The following is a 19,903-nucleotide window of genomic DNA, read 5'->3' as shown; positions in this document are numbered from 1 at the left end:
GACGATGGTTTATATGGAGAGTTTTGGTTAATGCGTTAAGGAGATTTGTCATCTCATTTCGATGCAAACGAGTTTATTTCTAAGGTGGAGAAATTTTGTTGAGCTCCGCTTGTTGCACTGAAATTTGAGTCAAGGTGGAGATTGTTAGGTTGGTGACTCAAATTAGGAGTTTTGTGAGATTGTGTATTTGATTTTTACTTGAAAAGAAAGATTGTATCCAAGTTGAATAAGGAAAGGAAATCCTCTCTCGATCGAAATTCTATGCACAATTGTAACCTAATTTTAACAGATTTTCTCACATTTTAGGACTCTTCTACGGTTTCAAACGTGGCGTATAAATATAAGGCTCCTCTTTCAGTTTATTTGAAGCATTGTTATTTATTTCTTTACTTTTAATATTGTTTTCTAATTGTGATCTTCATCACTTCGCATCATTATTAAATCTCATTATTACAGCCCTTAGGGATCAACAACAGGTGAGGAAACCATGGAGTTCTTAACGCTCTCTGACTTAACTGCATAGGCACTTCATAATTTACCTGATAATGGTCTTCCTGTGGCAGTTCAAATGGAAAACCAGTACCTTAGGAATGTTTCAAATAATGTCCTAATGGCTGAAACTTGGGTCCGGGCTCGTGTTTAATCACATTAACTGGCCACCAACATAACTTCCAGGGTTGTTGATCACAATTCGTTGTGCAAAAATGATCAAGAATCTATGTCGGTTCTGCCTGCCATCAAGAACATTCACTATTCCCTCACCAAGTGGGGTTTGCAAAATGATATTAGTCTCTTCTGCCTTTTCTTCAACTATTTAGACTTCAAATCTGAAATTTACTGAGTTGATTTGGCTGAAAATTACATCAAACCTATACTTAACATTTTACAAGGGATTAATTCTCCCTATTTTGTGAACCCAACTTCAAATATGCATACATCATCTGATGAAACCATGAGTTTCTTTAAATTCCATTCAAAATCCTTGAGAAATCTTGAGATTTATCTTAACAAAATATGTGATAATTAGCAGTCCAAGAAATACGAAACCCACTAGCAGAAAACTTGCATTTTTTGATTACGGCAGTTTAATAGGTTCACTTCCGGCAAGGCTTGTAGGATAATTTTTTACCTTAAAATCACCGGATCTTCATGTTGGATCATCAAGAAATACATGAATTATAGCGGAAGCGTATATGAATCACACATGGTTAATGCAATAGTTGATTCGCAATCTAATCTTCCAAATCTACACGCAGCCCATAATTCTTTCTGGCAATGGGAGGCAGAACAGAATGAACAAATACGTAAGTGTGATTTGGGGACCATATCCGTATTTATATAGTGATGCCCTTTGACCTAATTCGGCCCATCGTAGATTTAAGAACTTGGGCCCAGTTTCTACACATACAGAACTCACACTTTAATTGGATGTAAAGGCCAACAATCGAAGTCTTATTAGATCACTTTAATTGGACTCAACCGAATTCGATAGCCTTTAATTTAATATATAAAAATTTACACATATAAGCCCACATATCGTTTAAAATTACTTACAATCTCCTACTTGGACTATATGTATCACCTTATGATTGTGTATTAAATATAACCTGATGAGTACTCAGAATTTTGCTATCATTACTGAATGCATTCCTAAACAATCTCGTCCATCAATCATATCAACATAGGATCAAAGTGGCTTTCGTTATTTTCATTATAACTGAACCCATCAATGATCACGTACATCAATATAATTGAATGACGTGGATTAAGCATGGATGTATAGCATGAAAATTACATGTGATGTGATATGTAACATGCCTATTTCCAAAGGTACACCTTAATACCTTGGTGAGATTATTTTAAACATGTTCAGACATAATAAACCAAATAAACCTTATAATCGAAAATAACTTTAACTATAAACCATATCCAAAATAACAGTACATGTGCCCAATATGAAAAGCAAAAATACAAACTCCCACCGAAACTAGATATCTCCAAGAGACATTACACCCATATGAGCAGTGTGCTCATGAAAGACCTTGGGTATTAATCCCTTAGTAAGCGGATCTGCAACCATGAAGTTTGTCCCAATATTCTCTATTAACACATGTCCACTCTGAACTTTTTCTTTAATAGCCAAAAATTTGATCTCTTTATGTTTTGACTTCGTCGAGCTCCTGTTGTTATTAGAATACAGTACTGCTGATTTATTATCACAAGAAATCTTGAGCGGTCTTTCTATATTGTCCACAATGCATAGCCCAATGACAAAATTATGCAACCATATTCCATGATTTGATGCCTCATAACATGTTACAAACTCCGTTGCCATAGTGGAAGTAGTTATAAGTGTTCGCTTCGCACTATTCCAGGAAATAGTACCTCCAACAAGCAGGTATTACCTGAAGTGGATCTCCTACTATCTTGGCATTCTGAGAAATCGAAATCAAAATAACCGACGATCTCCAACTAATCTAATTTCCTGTATGTGAGCATGTAGTCTTTAGTTCTTTGTAAATACAGTATTACCCTATTAGCTACTTTCCAATGATCCATTCCCGGGTTACTTAAATATCTCTTTAGCATCCCAACAAGGTACGCTATTTTCGGACACATACAAACCTAAGCATACATCAAACCCCTATAGCTGAAGAATAAAGAATCTTATGTATTTCTTTAATTTCCTAATCATTTTTAGGGCACTAACGCAAATTGAATTTGTCTCCTTTAGCTACAGAGGTGTCACCTGATTTACAATCTTACATACCATATCTTTTAAGTACTTTTTCGATATAGCTCTTTTGTGATAATTCAAGAATATCCCGAGAAAGATCTCGGTGTATCTGAATTCTTAACACCAAGATCTTTCATCTTAAAATTCTTTGCTAGAATTCTCTCGATTTCATGCAATAAGCCTATAACTTTGCTAGCAAGCAATATGTAATCGACATATAAAATCAAAAAAATATACTTACTCCTATTGACCTTGTCATATATACAATCATCGACCAAATTCATCTCAAAACCAAATGAGATGATCAGTTGATGAAACTTGCAATACCATTGACAAGACCCTGTTTGAGTCCATAGATGAATTTCTTTAATTTACAAACTATTGGCTTTGCATAATCTGATACGAAGTTTTCTGGTTGTACCATATAAATTTTTTCTTCAATGTCACCATTGAGAAACGCTGTCTTAACATCCATCTAATGTAACTCAAGATTGAAATATCATACCAATGCCATTATAGTCTTGAAAGAGTCTTGAAATCAAAGAAAAAGTCTCTTTATAATCGATACCTTCTTCTGTGTAAAGCCCGTTATGACAAGCCGAGCCTTATACCTCTCTACATCACCCTTCAAATCCTTCTTGGTCTTAAATATCCATTTACAACCATTGGGTTTCACACCTTCAGGCAATGGAATGAGGTCCCATAAGTCATTGTTATTCATGGATTTTATCTCTTCATTCATGGCATCGATCCACTTTTGAGAGTTAGAACTTTCCATGGCTTGATGGAAACTGATCGAATCATCTTCCACCATTCCAATGTCAACTTCATGTTCTTGGAAAAATACAATGTAATCATCCGAAGCCGCACTTCTCTTCTCTCTAGTGGATCTTCTTAATGGCATTGGTTCTTAAGGCTGTAGAATTTATTTTTCTGGAACAATTTGTTGACCTTGAGAGGGAGATATGACGTTGTCTTTATCCAGAGTCGCTTCATGAACAATGTTAGGGATAGAAACTCAATCATTGTTAATAGCAATTGGGAGGAATTTCAACATATTCCTCCTCAAAAACAGAGCCTGTAACCGTTTCTCCCCCCGCAAACTCAACATTCTCAAATAATCGGGCATCTCCTGTCTCAAAAATTGCCTTAGTTGTGGGATAATAAAATTTGTAACCCCTGGATTTTTCAAAATTTTCAATAAAATAACAACTAATGGTCCTTGCGTCCAGTTTCTTTTCATTTAGCTTATGGGGTCTTGCCTCAGCTGGACACCCCTAAATATGTATATGTTTCAAACTAGGCTTCTTGCTCGTTTAAAGCTGATAAGGGGTTTTATTAGTGGCTTTAGTTGGAACTCTTTTGAGTATATATGTTGTGGTCTCTAATGCTTCAGCCCAGAGGGATTCTGGTAAGATAAAATGACTAATCATACTTACCATGTTCTTAACTAATTCATAAAATACTATTGATTATAGTCTGCTCATTTCATTTAAGATGCGAAATTGGAATCCTTTTCAGCTGCTACTTTTTCCCAGTTCATGCCCGATCAGTGTAGTCATTGTGTCTACTCCATCCTTCTTTGACGAAATGGATGGTTATAACTACCATCCATTCAACACCTTGCCAAAACCTTCATTCCCATCCTACCAAGCAACTGAACTATTTGATTAATACTTGACCCTTCAATTGAGTATAAGTCAGCAAGCAGTTTCCCCTTAGTCAGTTGAAGATGATATGATGGGTTAATCATTTGCTTCATCGGTTCCAACCGTGGTAGCTACGAAATCTGGAGGAGCATATATTGAGAAATGATTGAATGTCATGCCCCTAAAAAGTCTCATCCAACATAAAAGTCTCCTTGTACTGCTTTTTTTCTTTGAAAAAAAAAGTACAGTACCTGAATAAACAGCAGTTGTTTCAACAGCTTGGATTGGAATATCCAATCTCAACGCTGGTTGAACTGGCTAAGCCACTCCTGCTATATACGATTAATTAGATTAGCTCATTCTGTTTCGTCTCTCAACAATACCATTCATAGTGGACGAACCCGGCATAGTGTACTGTGGGACGATACCGCATTCCTCTAGGAATTTAGCAAATGGACCTAGATGTTGTTCAACTGAACCATCATATCTTCCATAGTATTCACCCCATGGTCAGATTTGACGCTTTTAATCCTTTTGCTGAGTTGGTTCTCAACTTCGATTTTATAATTTTTGAACACATTCAATGACTTTGATTTTTAATGAATGATATATATATATATATATATATATATATATATATATATACATATATACATATACACATATATATACGCATATATATACATATATATATATATATATATTGACCATTCCAAAAACCCGTAGGGAATGGTTCACAAATATCTGTATGTATAAGTTATAAGACGTTCGAAGTCCTCTTGGCTTGAAATCTCATTTTATTGGTTTGTTTTCCCTTTATACAATTAATACACAAATCATAATTTGTGAAGTCAAGAGGGTTAAGAATCCCGTCAGACACAATCAATTCTCTTTTTAGAGATATGACATAATCTCTTGTGTTACAACGAGGCAGAATTCTCATCGGTTAATTTTTGCTTTACACCTCGAGTACTTACATGCCCTTTCATTAAAAGAAACAATTGTATCAATTGAATAAATATTGTCGTAACCTGATAAAGAACTGGAACCAACCAATTTTGAATCATGAAACAAACTAAATTTTTCATTCCCAAATAAGCAAGAATAATCAAATTTGTCAAAAGCAGAAATAAAAATCAAATTTCATCTAAAAGACGATACAATAAATGTCTCATCAAGATCTAAATAAAAATCAGTCTTTAACAATAATCTAAATTTTCCTATTGCCTCTACTTCCACTAGGGGTGGGTGCGGTTCGGTTCGGTTCTAAAGAGAACCGAATCAAACCGAACCAAACTTTTCGGGTATCTAGTAAATGGAACCGTCGGGTCCAAATATAATTATGGAATCGTTCGGTTTCGATTCCGTTCGGTTCGGTTAGGTTTCGTTCGATTCTGTACTATAATTAAATTTTTTAATATTTATAACAACATTATATAAATACAACTAATTGTACATTCAATGATTTTGGAATGTCAGAAACTAGTAAACTACCTTGTTCAAATGATCGTTACGATCAAAGTTTCGGTCAGCGGAGGTCACAGCTTCGATCGGAGGTCACGGTGTCGACCGATGATTGTATAGGTTTTGGAAGATTAGCTAGGCTGCGAGAGTCAAGACAATGTTATGCACTTTATTGTAGGTGTTTAGGGTTGTTTAGTGGATTTGATTTTGTTTGGCTAAGAAATGAAATAATAAAATAGGTAATTGGGCCAAAAATTAAAAACTTAGAAATGAAACAAATTATTGGACCAAAAATTTGGATTTAGAAATCGTTAATTTGTTAATTTGTTTAGAAAAAATTAAAATTAAAATTAAAATAATTTGAATTACTCAATATAAAAAAAATTAGAAAGATTCGGTTCTTATTCGATTTTTCAGTTCTTGGTCTAGAACCGAGAACCAAACCGTACTCGTCGGTTCTCAATTTAGATACCCGTTCGGGTATTTAATTTGACAAGAACCGTCGGGTTCGGTTCGGTTCGGGAGATTTGCCCAGCCCTAACTTCCACCATCTTGCCGTCGCCAACATAGATGTATTTTTCATCATCACTTAGTTTTCGGCAACTCAAGCAACCTTGCAAGATACACTGATGTGAGTTGTCGCATCAAAATCTATCCACTATGTACGTTTAGGTACCTAAGTTAAATTAACTTTAGAACAAATCAAATGAAGAAGAATAGCTTTCTTTATATGCTATGAGTGGTAATTGGTGCAATTCTTCTTCTTATAACCTGCAACTTCACAGAAGAAACAACCACCTTCAGTTGGTTCCTTATGTTGTTTCTTTTGCGATGCTGTGCCTGCAACTTCCTTATCATTTATCATTTTCTTGTTCCTTTTGTCCTTGGATGTGATGGCTAAATGAGCACTTTCTGTCTTCTCATACTTCAATATTTCTCTTCCTGGACATAGTGTGAGATGAGCTCATTAAGGGATCATGAGTTCTTTTCAAAGTTGTAGCTCACCTTTAATTGACTGAAATGTGTTGAAAGAGATATCAGAACAAAGGGCATTAACAAGTCTTCAGATAAATCCAACTTGAATGCCTTTAGTTTTGAAACAATGCGAGACATTTTCATAATGTACTCATGAATGTTTCATTTCCCTTTATACCTCATTGAGACAAGGTTTGCCAAAAGTGTACTTATTTCAGCCTTTTCATTCTTGGTAAACCTCTTCTCAAAATCCTCAAAGAAACCTTTAGCCGTAGTCATTATATGGGACATAGTGTCCCGGAATGCTTCTAGAATAGCACGCTTCATGACCGTTAAGCTTATATGATTCGATCGTTCCCATTTTTCAATCTCCCTCTTGTCATCAGAGATACTCTTATCAGTAAGTGCAGTAGGTTGATCGATAAAGTAAGGTCCAGATTCATGACTCCGAGAACAATCATCATGTTCTCTTGCCATGCCCTGAAATTCGTGCCATTAAGCATTGGAATTAAATTGATGTTAGCAGAGATATTAGCAGCAGAACCTGAAACTGAATTAGAGAACGATTATTACAAATAGCTCACATGAATATTTTTAATATCCAAATAATAATAATCTCAAATAGTGGTAGTGCCCATCACAAGATACCTAGCACAACATCAATATCTAGTCTTTGGACAGAAATATTAACTTGTAAGTGGTACTCTTGACGTAATAATCAAACATTGACAATAAAATGATGTGTCCATCAATAAACATTTCTTTGGACCGATTTATTGATTAAACGTTAAACCAAATAATTGTCACATGCTTATTACCACTGGTGCACGTGTATTCAGCTAAATATTAACCTTCCTTTGGGCTGATCAATAATCCCATGAATAACACATGCACAAATATATTTTAATATTCTAAGTTAATTAATTTTCACAAGAGATGTTGCTTCAATTAATTCACTTTCGAGTATTATATCTCTTAAAAGAGTCCTTGTACCAAAGTTTGAGAGAGAAATCCACCAATTTTGTATATTTTGTTTAGTTTTAAACTTTAGGGGCCTTATTAGGGACCAAAATTAATTAATTCAAAACTTAAGAGGGTCAATTAGAACAAATTTAAAACTTCGGGTGCCAATTTGAATTAAGTATTAAAGTTTGAGAGCTTTAATTATAAAATGCAGAACTTTAATGTCCCGAATTAATTAATTTTTAAACTTTAAGGATCGAATTATTAAACTCAAAACTTAAAAAGGCCCAAATTTTAGGAACATTAAAATGTTAGGGACTAAAACCTTAATTTTATAACCCTAACCCTAATTGAAAGTAAGGGGCTTCAAGTTACCTAATTTGCATGACAAGTCCCCGTCCCCAAATCATCCAAAACCTGAAAAACCCTAATAAAAAAAAAAAGGATCTTTTCTTTCTCCCTTGGGCGACGCACCTCGGTGTCACCTCGAATAGATTTGGAGCGCCGGCCGACGCTGGTCTCCCCCTCCCCCAACAGGGCTTCTGTATATAGCAGCGTGAGTGCACCGGCGGCAGTGCTGTCGTCGACGCAACACAAATATATATTTTAAACTTCATAAATCTGTAACTTTAAATTTGTAATCTAAAACCAATAAACCATAATCTGAAATTCCTCATCTATTAATTTGAATTATGAAAATAATGAAAGTTATACCGCCAGAATTTTCAAATTTAACAAAATATACATCCCAAAAAATTGTCAAATATGAAAACTCCATAAAATATTGCAAGAACCAAATAAATTATTCGATTCTCAATGATTCAACATGAAAAAGCTCTGATACCACTTGTAGGATAATTTGTTACCTTAGAATCATCGGATCTTCATATTGGATCGTCAAGAAATACATGTATTATAGTTGAAGGGTACCTGAATCACACATGGTTAATGCAATAGTTGATTCGCAATTTAATCTTCCAAATATACACGCAACCTGTAATTCTCTCTGGCGATGGGAGGCAGAACAGAATAAACAAATACGTAAGTGTGATTTATGGACCATAATCGTATTTATATAGTGATGCCCTTTGACCTAATTCGGCCCATCATAAATTAGGAAGTTGGTCCCGATCTCTACACATATAGAACTCACACTTTAATTGAATCCATAACGGTCCAAAATCGAAGCATTATTAGATCATTTTAAATGGGCTCAAACGAATTCGATATCCCTTAATTTAATACACAACAATTTACATATATAAACCCACAACATCGTTTAAAATTCCTTACAAGGCCTACACAAATATCTCCATCTCCAGTACCCATTGGTTTTTCTGAACCAGCTTTTGTTGCAGGATGCACCTTACCTCCACTAATAGGCAAAGTCTCGCCTCCACCATTGACACTTCCCTTGTCTCCTTCACTGCCACCAATGGTCAATCTTAGTGCACCTCCATTTGGGCCCCATTTGCCTCCATGTAATCCATCTAGTGATGCTGGTTCAGCTGCTGCACCGGTAGCAGCAGCGGTGCAAAATGGGCTGTGGTGTGTGGCAAAGCCCAGTGTGCCACCAAAGACACATCAGGAGGCACTGGACTATGCCTGTGGAGAGGGCGCTGCTGATTGTGAAGCTATTAGGCCTCATGGGCCACTATTTCCCTGATACCATTGTCGCACATGCCTCTTTTGCTTTCAATAGTTATTGGCAGAAGAATAAGAAAAATAGTGGTTCCTGTGGCGTTGGAGGGACATGCTCATCAATACTGATCCCAGTACACATTTTTCCATCCATTTTCATGAATTTAATTCTTTTTCATGAATATTTATATAAATCAATAGTGACTTTTACTGTTTGAATATCATTTAAAATGCATTTGCAATATTGGATTTTGCAGGTTATAGTCACTGTCGATTCATTTGTCTAGAGGGATCAGTTGAAGTTGAAGATGGACCATATGTCGACTTCTTTGGCTACTTTTTTGCTTTTGGGGCTTTCCATTTTAAAGTGAATTATTTCAGACAATCCCTTTACTCGACAATCTATGTCATTATTTTATGAAAGATTGTGTGGTTAAAAATAAAATAGAAAAAAAGAATGAGAATGAGAATGAGAATAGGGGCCAAACGGGGGCTGTATTTTAGTTGGTTGTTATGCAAAAGAACATAGGAATCTACGAGCAATAGAAACTCTGTTTGAGTTGTTTATAACATGCTTTGCACGTTTATTGGTGAGTGTTAAATATAAGTGTATGGTAGCTGTTGAATTGACATACGCGACAACTGTTAAATTTGATGTGTGACTTCAATATTTTCCATCGTTTAGGTTTAGAATAGACTATTAACTATTTTAATCTAAGTCAAAATCAATAATTAATTTTAACCACATATTTTGTGGAATCCACAACTTTTCAACTTTATCAACTTTTATCAAATCAAAATTTACTAAACTTGGGGATTAATCTACAATAGTCCTTTTTGTATGCCTTCTTGATTTCTTTCATGTTAGAACCATTATCATATCATACTTCTCTTGCATAATTATTATCAAGTTTTAGATTTTGAATTTCACTTATAAGTTCACTAAAGAGGCCTTTTCCTGAAGTATCATCCACTTTTAGAAATCCTGAAAAGTATTATTTAATTCTTATCGAATTTGTTGAAATATCCATACAGCTTGTAAAAGGAATTTGTTCTTGGTGCTTTAGGTTTAGAGTCCTGGAAAATATTTTTCATTATCAGATTTCTTCAAATTTTTATACCTGTTGACTTCAATTGCAGACATTTGTATCTAATTATTTTGAATGTTATGTCCCAAGTAATGAGTAAAAGAATCTTAATAATTGATTTTCTCTAATAGTTTTTATTTTTTATTAAAAGGATATATGAAAATTATTAAAGGGAAAATTACCTAGAAACCTCCATTTAAAGACTAATTTTCAAAAACAAGGGAAATTAATTTTTATTTCACAAATCAGGCTGTAATTAGATTTTAATAATTATAATTATTAAAAATTTAGTTAAACCTAACAAATTCACCTCACGCAGCCCCAATTCGTTCCAAACCCTATCTTCACCATTCTCTCTATCCATACCTCTCGCTATCTACCCACCTCTACCACTCTTCTTCCCAGTCGGTAAAAGGATCAAATCTAGGTCATGGCTGCCGCTTTGGCTTTGGTTGTGGGTGGCGCCTTGGAGGAGGTTATGCTGCGAGTGGCCCTATCATATCTAGTCTACGACGCCGATTCTCCGTCGCACGTCGTGGCCAAGTGTTGCATCATCGCCGCTACTAGCAAACCAACTATGGTTTTATCATTATGCTAAGAATATAGGACATTGCTGATAGACTAACTATGATTTGAGTATTTCTTTTCAATTTTCCACTGCTCATCAGTGTTTAGGATTTTGTCATTCATCTTGTAATGTTTTTTTAATGAAGTTCATTTTTCTGGTTGTTGTGGATTTTTCTTGGTGTAAGATTTTTAGGTGTGACCTTTGATTATGAAAAATGCCTAGTCGGCAACCAAAAATAATAATAATAATAATAAGAGAGAAAAGAACATGGATTGTTATAATCAAATTTTTTTATAAGACAAATAGGAATCTATTATTCATGTTACAGTTTGTTCCCTTGGTTGCCCACTAGTCAATTTTTAGATTATGACTTGTCCAGTATAGCTTAATCAAGCAAAAAGTCCTCATAAATGTTCAACCATATCTATATACAATCAAATTTGAATTTTCATGCTTAGAACTTCATTACAGATTATGAACACCTATTTATGGAGTTAATTACAATGCCAAAACATAAAATATGTGCTCAGGATGCCTTATTCATGTAGACCTGGTGAATATTATTTTAACAATACTACCAAAGCAAAAGTTCTCGTAAATTTAAGTTGGTTCTTTTCTTGCATTTAGATTTGTCATCCCTCCTCTTTTTGTTTTGTTATTTGCAAGCTGATGTTTACTTAGATCCCTAATCATGGAAATGATCCAATAGTAATTAGTATGAGCACGTATGATTCATGTGTTTATTAATTTATCTGAGCAAGAAGAATGCCTTGCATGTAGGAGGCAGTTTGTTGTATACAAGAGCCAAACAATTTGTTGTGCAAGTTATTGCAACATTGTATAGCAGCCACATGGAGACTTCTTTTCTAAAGGTGGCCAAGGTACCAGTTCCTCTTGGGAAAAGAGTAAACTTGATATCATTGATGGTGAATTTGAAGAGAAATGAATAAAGATCAAGAGATGGCTTTGATGTCCTCTACATGCAATACTCATATGCAATAATGTCATACTAAAACATAAGGGATGCTTTTTGTTTTCCTTTTTACATTACACTAATTACTTTCAGTTCATTCTAGTTGTTGTGTATATTATGTATTGTAGGTGGGATATGATAGTCTTAATATTTGTAGACTGAGAAATGAAAGTAACATCATTTTTGTTGTACAAGTTTTTCATCATGAGCAATTGTGGAATATTTTTTTATTGGTTTTGGATTGCTTAATTGCAATTTTTGTAGTTAAGGTTCTTTTAGAAAGTAGATCTCAAGGCGATCTCCAACTCGGGATCTTGGAAATATCACACTTTGCTGCAAGTAGCACTAGCGGCATTGAGGATTGATGCCTCTTTTTCATGGGTGATTGACTAGAATTTCATATTATTGGACTCTGGTACTCTGCCTTCTTAAGGAAATGATTGTGAAGATCAAAGGAGAGGAATTATTAATGGTCACCTAGAGTAGCAGAGAAAAGTTTTAGTTAAACATCAATTGAGAATTTTACTTTCTTTTTGGGAATTCATTATCATGGATTTAAGTCGAAGGTGGTAGTGGTGGTACATTGTAGGTGATGGTGGTGATTGTGGTGCTGGTATATGGTATGTGTAGATTTATTTGTGGTGATTTTCTGTGACCAATTATATGTTTACTGTGATTGGTTATGACCAATTCTATGTTAATTTTGACCAATTGTGACTTGATCACATATCAAGTTGTATATCATCACAGTTAAGATGACCTGTCACAAATAGTCATACTGAAAACAAATTTGATCATATTTATTCACACTACAAATAAATTTGGTCGCATAAATAGCACAAGTTAATGACTTAATCACAAATTAGATGGTTACAGATAATCACACTGAAGACAAATTTGATTGCAATTAATCATATATAACACAAGTTAATGACTTGGTTACATATAATTACAAATTTTGATTAATGTAAGTTGCAGTCAGACAACAATATGTCACAGTTAGATAACAAGAAGTCACAATGAAAGCATTACAAACCATAAACATTCATAGTGAAAATAGAGCTGATCATAAACAGTTACAAATAATACAAACTTAGTCACAAAGAATCACAATAAGCATCTTTAAGCTTAAGTTACATTCTTCAATTTCATTTTAATTTTCACAGCAATTTCACAAATTAACTCCCAATTTAGTTTCAATTTGTTGCTCCTCATCCCATCACCATCCATGGACGTCCCAAATTTACCTAAAAAATTGTTGGTTTGCAGCAACGGAGTCTTCACCATTTGCTTCTTATCCAAAAAGGCATGGCTGTCACACTTATAGAAAAATTATTCGTTGGTTTTGTCGCCTTCGGTAAGGACAGTCATCACATTTCGTCTCTTTCACTCAACAGTTAAAGAAAGAGGAAAGTAATACACAGGAAGAACAAAGAAATCAAAACCCTAAATTTGGAAAATGACAATGGTACGATGATTAAGATCGGTTCTTCCATTCGTCCATCAAGTCCTCGCCTCCGACACTATCTCCATCATCGTCGGCCTAAGATCCACCACACTAAAATCCCTCTTCCAGCCTCTCATAAACATCAAATTATAGTAGATTGGAGTGGGTATGTTGAATTGGGGTGTGTATGGTAGATTGGGGCATTTGTGTAGAGAAAGATTATTGTGGATTTGGTTTTCTTAATTTAATACGTAATAAATTATGCAATACCTGATTTTTGAAATATTTTTGTAAGTTTGTTAAACGCGAAATTATGTATTTAAAGTATTATGGTCACGTGGTTTCCCCATTATTAAAATTCATGGGCCCTCTATAAATATGGGGTCTTAGGCAACTACCCACTTTCCTAATGGTTAAACTGGCTCGGACCCCTGTGACCCACTTAACAAATGGATCGACATGTGTAGGTGACTCTTTATATATCACCCATTTGCCCCCACCTATTTATGCCTATTCCACCCAATTTTCCACCTCTGAAGATGACCCACTCCCCAAGGAAGGTGAATTTGCATTACTGAATGAAAAGACAAGGTGGAATTACAATAGTTTGATGCATCACCTAAAGGCCCATTCTCCCCCATTTTGACACCCAATTTTTGTTCTGCATAAATGAAATGAACACCTTAAACCCCCCATTCATATTTGACCAAATCCTATAACACACCTCTCCTACTTTAACAAACTAAATGGAAATATTCATGCACCTTCAGGGCTTCAGTAAAAAGTGCAAGTCTTGTTTCTTTTACTTAAAATAAATCAAAGTAGCAGATTGCACACTTTCTTTGGTGCTCTTCCTCAAATACAGCAGCAAGTTGATTGATCTCCTCTTCCAAGCAATAAGGATCATAAGTCTTTGACAACACAATAATAGCTTTATATTTATCCTTCTGCAAGAATTATTTTCGAATCAATAAGAGGGAAGATCAAATATCTGATAACATGTTTCAGAAAACAATTATTCAAAGCTAGCAAATTGCTTTTGCACCTGCAGGTAAAGCCAACAAGGAGATTCGCGCAAAGATACCATAAAGGAAAACTGAAGAATGTCTGGCACTAAAAATATTCGAAGCATCCATTGCCATTTCTCAAGAATCTGCGAATCCATTTAAATAACAAAAACCACAAACAGAATAAGAGATGCATATAACGTATTCCTGTCTCCCCAAATTGATGTAGGATATAGAAACAAATCATTTACAAACACTAATTCACCAATTATCCTCTAATTGTTTATTTGTCTTTTTGCAATACACTATTCCCAAACAAAGAACTAAAACCATTTTCCAAACCGTTTTCCACCAAGACCAAGTAGAATATGAAGTTCCAAAGAAAGACGTACCTTCACGTTCGAAGAAAAATTTGTTACAATTTTCTCGTAGCCAGCTTTCTTGAGATGGAAATTCTTCCATTTAAGCAAGACCTTCTCTGGAGCTAGTCCAATAAGCTCTTCAATATCTGGAAATAATTCAATCACCTGATTAAGTTGTACCTATTGGGCTGAACTTGAACTTGCAACTCTGGTAAGGAAAAAAAGTGACACTAAATTTATCGAGATTTGAAGAGATGTCTTGTTAATTACGTTGTTGTTTTCTACCAATTGTACAAGCTGAGGTATCTTTCTGAGGTTGAGAACAACCAGTATTCGAATATGAAGGGCCACCAACAAATGCAATCCAAAGTTAAGGGATCAAAAAAAGGTCAACGAGGATAACTAAACTTACTTAACAATGTGCATCAACATATAAAGCAATATTCATCTTTCTGCTTCTTCTCTTCTCTCTCTGCCATACAGAAGTTATAAAATGTAATAAAGACTAAGGATACTAACCTTTATAATTTGAGAAATTAACCCGAGTACCAAATGAGTCTAAAAAGAATGAGAGATTTATAAATATTTGACAGCCAAATAATATAAATATTTTGCATGCTTATCAGCAAATTTGTTACGTTCACTATTCCTTCAATCAAGTCTTGAGTACCAATATAACTCGAGGTTTATCCAAGAGTGGATCTATGTAGAAAGGCAGGATGCAAATTACGCATTTATTCAAAAAAAAAAAAAAGAACATTTACTTACAGAAATACCTCTGACCCTCATTGGAATAGTATTTCAGTTATTGTTTTAAGTATTTCAATAACTTTTTGTTTGATAATAGCATCGCTTGTGTTTGTATCTTGATTGAACTAATAACATACTTCAATAATTGGCTGGTTTGTTACTGGATTAATTTACTCCTTGGGATTGTGGTGCCATGCAGAAATCTTCAAATTTGATGCAACGGACAATAATACATCGATGTTGGATGTCGAGGTTTTTTATTTTCACAACCCTTCTGCTGAAGCTACATCTCTTGGACACGCTCAAATCAATTTCTTGAAATCTAATATATCAAACTTGTCAGACGTTTGCATTTTACTTCGAGAAAAGTTAGATCAACAATTCCAGTCGAAGTTGCATTTAAGAATCTTTTTAGATAATACCCGAGGGTAGCAATGCTGTCAAACAGGGGATATAAAATAACAACATTGGATACAAAGTAATGATCAATCAGTGAATAGTAAGGCATAATATTACATACATCTTTGATGCATTTCTGTGGCCTTCTTGATACAACTGGCCCAAAACTGCAAAGTCCTCGAGCCTATTTCTAAACATCATTATTTTTCTCTTATATGAAAAATGAACCCTTTGAATTCTTACTAATACAATGGCTTTATATATTTGGGCAGAGCTAACTCTGACAATTTCTTCCCTAGTAAAATTACCTCACCAACAAAATATTGTGCCATTGTTGGACTTGATCGTTAAATTTGCTGCACTGCACAATAATCTCACTGAAGTTATGGGCCAAGCATAAAAAGAAGCAACAATCTCAAAAGCACTGTTTTTCATCAGTGTTGGAAGCAATGACATTTTTTATTATTTCAACAAAAGTAGTACAGTGCCTATAGGGAAGTTCATCGACCATCCGATGTCAGCATATACAACTCATACTGAAGTAAGCTTTCCTTCCTTCCAGTATTGTATGCATTTTCTTCCAGACAAAAAAAGGAAGATTCATATAATAGAACTGATGTCATGTCTGATGGTAGGTTTTGTACGACCTCGGGGCACGGATGTTTGGTATCATTAGAGTTGCACCAGTCAGATGCTGTCTGGCCATTAGTCTTTTCCAGAAACTTTTGATAAGTAAATATGGTCGTTTTGAAGGGATGAATAACGTTGCCTTAGCTTTCCAGTCAGAACTCGACACCCTACTGTACAACATCAGCTCTCAGATTCGCGAAATGAAATACTCACTTGGAAATACATACAATATGGCAATTGACATCATAAATCATCCCCATGACTTCAGTAACTAATACATATTTAGTGAACACCATAATCAATTTTCATTTTCATTTTCATTTTCATAGGGGAATTTGAGAATTCTAGCATCATTTTGGCAAAATACATGGAGTTTAGATGGTTAAGAAGATTTTATTTATTTGTTTTTCATTGAAGTCTTTCATTAGATAAGTTAAATACATGGCCATGAGGCTCCCCATGGTTAGTCAATATTGCCTACTTTCTACTATTTCCTGATATGAAGGACATTGTCAAAAGAGCTTTAAAGAGCCAACTAACAGGTAAAAGCCCAAAGTACAAAAAAAGAAGCGTAAAGTGAATTAAAGCAAATAAAATAGTGATATGATGCATTGAGAACACATAAAAAAGAAGATGGTCAGACACAATTCACCATCATTTAATGATTTGTAGTTTTTTCCCCAGGTAAGAAAGAAGATTGCATCTAGTGTATGAATAAGTTACTAACAAAAATGTTTATAATAAAAAATAAATGCGGTTCATGTGAAAATAAAGAATCTCACTTGTTCAGGATGACAAAAACTTAACATATGAAGAAAGTTATTGCCACAAGTAACCATCGACTAATAATGACATCAAAAAGATGAACTGTCAACTTGAGGAGTGAACTACCAAAAGGCACTTTTGTTAAAACCAGAACAATCAGCTCTAAAAATATAAATAAGTGGAACTACCAACTAAATAACCTTAAAGTGAAAACTTATACATATATTGTGTGTTGATGACCTAGGATAGACAGAATTGCACCAAATAACTAACCAATCAGCAATAGAAAACATATAATTCCAGTTAAAGAATATGAGACAATCTAACAATGCATACCGAGGCCAAGAAAAGATAAGAGAAGCATCTTACAGCAACAGTGATAAGTGTTGATCTCCTGCAAGAACGCATTTGGTTATTGACATTAAATTATGAATGAATTAATCGAAGTGAATTAAAATTCATTCAAGGTACACACAATCATATACAGAATTGAAGACTTGTTGAGTTTTGCCTGAGTTTTCATTTTTCTTCTGCTCCAATGTATTTGTTGCAGTATTCAGGTCCACATTTAACCCATCAATATCATTCATTACATCTGAAGTAAGAAAAATTTGGGACCACACTGACAGAATTCGTAAGTGACAAATATGTGGTCACATTTCCTAGCGTTTGCACTGTGTAATCTGATTGATTTACAACATAATTAAGACTATGTATTGCTTCCAAATAAAAATAATCCTGCCTAACAGAAAGAAGAATACAGCCAATCTTGGTGAAAAAAACAAAAAAATGGATGGTATTAGCCTGCACACATAACAAGAAATAACATATAATTCATTGCCTTTCTTCAAATTGCATATCTAAGTAAAAATAAATGAAGTAACAACATTTTAATTCAAGACGGGGCCAAAAGTAGTACATTACACTACAAGTGATGTAGATGATATCTCACACATCATAAATATAGAGTTGAGTTAATATTTAATCTAGTAGTGATATAAGGATTTAGATCCAACTGCTCAAAAGTCGATAAATTATCAGGAATCTTCCTGAGTCGGTGAACTGACATCATGGTAAAAACTTTTTTGTAAGCAAAGTTCATCCCATTCAACCATTTTTGCTTTCCCAAATTCATCCATGTGCAGGCTACTGGAGATTTGAGTCACAAGAATTTAGCTGTTCATGTCATTATTTGAGCACTAAAATTAGATATTTGCTTATAATTTTTAAAGATAAAGATGCAAATTAAAGCCCCATACATCCACATTGGTGAAACATGTATAGATAAAATCCCACACGTCACAGACAAATTAGCAGGCTCGTTTACACATATTAATTACAAATGGAGTAAAAGGATGTTCAATAATGGAAATTCTTCCACGCACATAAAGCTGACTCGTGTAGAAAGCAGAAAGATAAAGTGCAGAAAATGACAAGCCAACCATCAAAAGATAGAAAATAAGGCAAAAGATGAAGTGTTATTGCGTACCAAGATAATCAGTGAGGATACGGCCATCGGAGAAACGCCGGTATGTTTCCCTGAAAAAGTGCTGCCATAAGGTTCTTTGCAAGAACTTGCCAAAGACTTCCTTATATTCCTAGTATCAGCATACTAATCCCCAAATACAAATAGCTTTGTTGGTCGAAAGCCACACTTGATGGTTGTCATGGAAGTCATACAAATTTTGGAAGTCAGGGTTCCAATTTTGCGATCTGTACAAAGAAATCACGAAGAGAAGGACGAGAAAAACACTCAAGCTCAAAAAATTCTTGCAAATAAGGAAGCAAATGGTAAACCCATCTACCACACTCAGGATTCATAGCAAAAAAATAAATATATACTCAACAAAATACCTTGTTTCCATCATTATTTCGTGCAATTTCTTCATCAATCATGAAAACTTCAAACGCTGTGATAAAAAGGTCAAAACGGTCGATCCAAAATCGAAGATCGGAGAAGAAAGGCCTCTGTAGGGTTATGAAGTTTTAATGTGAACCCCAAAAAAGCAAAAAAAAACAAAAAAAAAAAATGATGAGCGCGAAGAACAGTCTCTCCGCGTTGCGCGTTTTACTGTGAATCTAACCCCAAAAAATAAAATAATAAATAATAAATAATAAAAAAAATTGCGCTATTTCCATCCATATTTTTTATAATTATATCCCACTCTAAGTTCATCCTTAATAAAATTTTAAAACTTAAAAAAAAAAATACTATTTACATCCACGTTATATTCCAATTTTGTCCTTACTAAATTCATTCATTTAAATAACATATATCCATATAAATTTTAAGTACATCCCTAACGCTAGATTCACACAATCCCTAAAATATAAACTCTTTTAAACAAAATGAATAAAATACTAACGAAAATGATATTAATTTTATTACATTCATGTCTTAGATTTAGGATTTCATCAATTAGTCATCGTTCAATGTAAGCACATTCCCTCATTAAATTATTATTATCATCTCTAAACAGTTAAA

General features: G+C 34.3%; 1 long non-coding RNA gene and 1 pseudogene across 4 annotated transcripts; one reads left to right on the top strand and one right to left on the bottom strand.

Moving 5' to 3' along the window:
- The first annotated feature begins 706 nt into the window (after positions 1 to 706).
- On the top strand, positions 707 to 9,850 carry LOC111366631 (annotated as a pseudogene).
- A 6,226-nt stretch (positions 9,851 to 16,076) lies between these two features.
- LOC111367245 lies at positions 16,077 to 19,478 on the bottom strand. 4 transcript variants are annotated; one of them, XR_002697755.1, is made up of 3 exons: positions 19,273 to 19,478; positions 17,755 to 19,131; positions 16,077 to 16,823 (listed from the first exon to the last, which is right to left on the bottom strand). It is a non-coding gene; the product is annotated as an uncharacterized LOC111367245 (long non-coding RNA). The 4 variants fall into 4 exon arrangements; XR_002697754.1 differs by having other exon boundaries at positions 16,077 to 17,812; positions 17,894 to 19,131; XR_002697753.1 differs by having other exon boundaries at positions 16,077 to 17,812; positions 18,908 to 19,131.
- Positions 19,479 to 19,903: the final 425 nt, after the last annotated feature.

Source organism: Olea europaea, chromosome 18 (assembly GCF_002742605.1).
Source record: "Olea europaea var. sylvestris chromosome 18, O_europaea_v1, whole genome shotgun sequence".
Taxonomy (NCBI): Eukaryota; Viridiplantae; Streptophyta; class Magnoliopsida; order Lamiales; family Oleaceae; genus Olea; species Olea europaea.
Note: the sequence above shows the minus strand (reverse complement) of the source record. Positions and strands in the feature narration are given on the sequence as shown.